This window comes from Cynara cardunculus (genome assembly GCF_001531365.2).
Source record: "Cynara cardunculus var. scolymus isolate 2C chromosome LG 13, CcrdV1, whole genome shotgun sequence".
In the NCBI taxonomy this organism is placed as follows: domain Eukaryota; kingdom Viridiplantae; phylum Streptophyta; class Magnoliopsida; order Asterales; family Asteraceae; genus Cynara; species Cynara cardunculus.
The window spans coordinates 35,419,890-35,424,340 of NC_037540.1; the positions used below are offsets into that span (position 1 = coordinate 35,419,890).

General features: G+C 33.0%; 1 non-coding gene across 1 annotated transcript; it reads left to right on the forward strand.

Moving 5' to 3' along the window:
* The first annotated feature begins 3,492 nt into the window (after window positions 1-3,492).
* On the forward strand, window positions 3,493-3,653 carry LOC112526234. The gene has a single exon (XR_003070559.1). It is a non-coding gene; the product is annotated as a U1 spliceosomal RNA (small nuclear RNA).
* Window positions 3,654-4,451: the final 798 nt, after the last annotated feature.

Genomic DNA, 4,451 nt, shown 5'->3' on the forward strand with positions numbered 1-4,451 from the left:
TTATATGGTTTGCCCGACCTTCTCTCCCATGTCTCTAGAATCTGGGCGTCCAAAGCTGAATCCCAAATAAAGTATCTTGTACGTAAAACTTTAGTTGATTCTTAGGTTCAAAAAAATAGCAAAAATATAACAAGTTGAATATATATCACAAACCTAGAACCGCTCCCACATTCCACGTCTCACGTCCCTTGGAATTTTTTCCCAAATGATCCATGGGCCGTCAAACAGCTCTCCGTTGATCTTGGTGATCCTACGGATTACTCCGGTGTCACTAAAAATATACAAATAATGAATTGAATTAACATCAATACAAAAAACAATTATTTTTATTAATGAAAAGATATAAATGTATTTACCCTTTGCTGCGGATGCCAATAATCGTCTGCTGTTGTGGAAGCGGCTCCGGAGCAGTGCTACGACGACCAAACTCTATCTCCTCTGGATGGGCCAAAGCACTACTAAAGGCTCTACCCGTACCGCTGCTAGGTGTACTGCCACTACCTCGACCGGTAATCTGAGTACATGGCATTGTCGATTTTTCTACAAATCAACGTTAGAAAACATATAACGATAATTCAAATATACAATAAATATTTCACACAATAACATATGTCAAACAATGGTTTACTAAGATTTAAAATGTACATGTGTTAGAATTAAATACAAGTCATAACGTTTGCCCAACAACTGACAACCCATTTCTAACACAAAATATACCTCAATTAGAATTACAAATACAAGTCGTTTGCCCAACAATTGACAACCATTTCTAACACAAAATATACTTCAACTAGAATTATAAATACAAGTTCTAACGTCTGCCCAACAATTGACAACCCATTTCTAACACAATATATACCTCAATTAGAATTATAAATACAAATCCTAACGTTTGCCCAACAGTTAACAACCCATTTCTAACATAAAATGTACATCTATTAGAATTATAAATGTTTGTCCAATAATTGACAACCCCTTTATAACACATTGATTGTAACATTTATATCAATTAAAATATACCTACTCAAAATCAATGATAAAAAAGATAGGGCAACAATAATTGACTTCCCACTCATGATAAAAAAAAAAAAAAAAAAGATAGATCTTTTAGCCATCTTTCAACAAATAAATGATCCCCAATTCAATATTTCCAAATTTAGATTCATAACCCAACTCAACCCAACAAAACTTCCTAATTAAAGCAAGATTCTACACATAAAGATTTGAGAATACTACATTTTAAAATTCCACATCGATAATCGAAATATATACATACATCTAATACATACATACAAAAAATCGAGTTCATACCTTTGATTTTCAATGTCAGACTTGTCATTTAGGCTAAACTCAAAATATATACATACTATACATACATACAGAAATATATACGTACATACAGAAATATACACATACAAAACAAAAATATATACATACGTACAGAAATATACACATACAAAACAAAAATATATACATACATACATACAGAAATATAAACAATACATACATAGTATACACATACATATAGAAATCTATACATACATAAATAAATATATACATACATAATAGAAAAACGAGTTCATACCGGCGAAAGAGGATGGTCACGATCGGTAGAGGTATTCGTCGGTGGAAGGTCGCGATTGGCAAGAGGTTTCGTCGTTGGTGGTCGGTGGTGGTCGTCGGCTTGGTGATCGCCTTCTTCGCCGGTTTCTTCGTCGGCTGGGTTTTTGGTTTTCGTCGATTTTGGGTGTGGTGAAATACATAAAACAACGACTGGAATAGGGTTTTGTTATTTAAAAAAAAAACATCAGCGAATTACCGGCGGATATATCCGCGGGAATAATTTTAAAATTTTCAATTTTTTAGAAAAATACCCGGTTTTCATGAAAATTTTGAAAATATATTTTTCGCCGGTTTCTAAAATTATTGTTATTATTTACTATTATTATTTCAATTATTTATTATTATTATTACTTCTATTATTATTATTATTATTATTATTTTAAATATTATTATTCAATTATTATTATTATTATTATTATTATTATTATTATTATTTAATCGTTAAAGCCCAACTATCATCCATTAAAGACCAATAAAATCGTTAAAACCCAACTAACATCCATTGAAGCCTAATAAAACCGTTAATGCCCAACTGAGATCCATTGAAGCCCAGTATGATCCATTAAAGTCCAATACGATCCATTGAAGCCTAATACGATCCATTGAAGCCCAATACGATCCATTGAAGCCAAACACGATCCATTGAAGCCAAACACGATCCAGTCAAGCCCAATACGATCCATCCATGCCCAATACGATCCATCCATGCCCAATACGATCCATCCAAGCCCAATACGATTCATTAAAGCCCAATACGATCCATTGAAGCCAATACGATCCATTAAAGCCAAATACGATACATTCAAGCCCAATACGATCCATTGAAGCCCAATACGATTCATTAAAGCCAAATACGATTCATTGAAGCTTAATACAATCAATTGAAGTCAATACAATCCATTAAAGCCAAATACGATTCATTGAAGCCCAATACAATCTATTTGAAGTCCAATACGATCCATTGAAGCCCGATACGATCCATTCAAGCCTAATATTCCGCCGGTAATATTCCGGCAGATTTTGTCCGCCGAAAATACCCAGTTTTCTAGTAGTGTTCCTGAAACTGACAAACAAAAAAAGGAAGTGAGTCGGAATAGGTGGGTTAATTCCTTCCCTTAAAACCGTACTTGAGCCTCTAATTAGTTGTTTATACTTTATTGTTAAAAACACGATTATACTCGCAAACTTATTGATTTTTTCTCAAAAATCAAAACTTGTACAAGAAACTCGTGAAGACATCTGATTCTTAGTTGTTACCGTCAATGAAAACAATCATGATACATTATCAATTTATTATTTAAAGAAGCGTACTTTAGGATTATATAACATGATTTTAAATATTCGTTAGTAATTATTATAAAATATTGACATATTATTATTAATTTGCTTTTTTTTTTAAATTATGAGTTAAGTTTAAGATAATATAAAATCACTTTAAATATCTGTTGGTAATTATTGTAAAATACCTATAAATTTAGCTATGGTCATACACATCTTTACTATATTTATAAATCTTTTATCTTATATTTTTTTATTTAAAAATACAACTTATTATGTTGTATTCAGTAACTACTAGACACATTCAAATACAAAATAAACACTGATTTCTATTAATATGGTAAAATATTTCCTGAATTTCACACGATTATTTTTAATAAGGAATTATATTAATTATTCTTGTTTTCCGGTTAAACTTTAGATTTTGTTGTATTGTGTCATTACAGCTCAAATGAGGACATTGTTAGATATAAGTTTGGAGGAAGTATTGTTAGGGTGTAGGAGCTCTTCATTTCATCCCACATTGGTGTAGAAATGAAACCTAAAGCCACAACAAAGGTTATTTAAGAAAGGTGTTGTACAACTTAAAACATACTTACCTGGACGGGATCAATGGATGATCAAAAAGGCCTATGGTCTAGGTTGGTGACCTCCATTGCACTTTGGAGGGGTGCCCGCCTAAGGTCGACCCAAGTGGTCGAGCCTACGTCATAATTTGTGGCAGCGGAGGCTTGCGTTCGCGCGGCCTCTACCCAATTTCTTAGTCTAAGTTGAGTTATTGGTTGGTTAAGTTATGTTGTATTTGGGTCGGAATTTTCTAAATCGCAGATATTGAGTTAAGTTGTTTAAATAACTTCAAACCCCTATAAACCCTCAACCAATGTGTACATTCTCTCTACGATTTGATGTTAACATTGTTTTTTTATCGTCAATTTAAGCTGCTTGATAGGATCCTATGCTCGCTTGTACCTTTTTTTGTGATTTCTTGCTCGTCTATGTCCCCTGCAAACTCAATATCGACCTCTTATGCCAGTTCCTCATGCACCTGCTGCTTTGGATCAACCTTCCTCTAGCCACTATGAGAAGGTAATTACAGACTGATTGATCCTTGGTTTAAAAATCGTTATTTTTTAAACAACAATATTATGTACTCTTATTGCTTTTGGGTATTTATGTTCTTAAACTTTAGTATTCTCCACCTTTTGTGTATGATATTGTGGATTTGATATGTCTCCCGTTGTTGCTTATATTAATCGGGTGTTTGATCCTTTTGTTTTCTCTAACTTTCCTCATTTTCAGGTACAACAACCTTGACGGATATTTTTGGATGTGAACTAAAAGGATGTAGGCCTTATTTCTATTTTGGTCGAAACACTTTTCCTTCGTTACCTACCCGTGTCTTTTATATTGAACCCTTCCCTCCAATGAGAACATTGTTAGATATAAGTTTGGGGGAAGTATTGTCAATAGTAGGAAAGTTGTTTAAAAAATTGTCTCCGAATCATTGAAAGACATTAAAAATAAATCAAGTGCCTGAATCCAACCTTCTG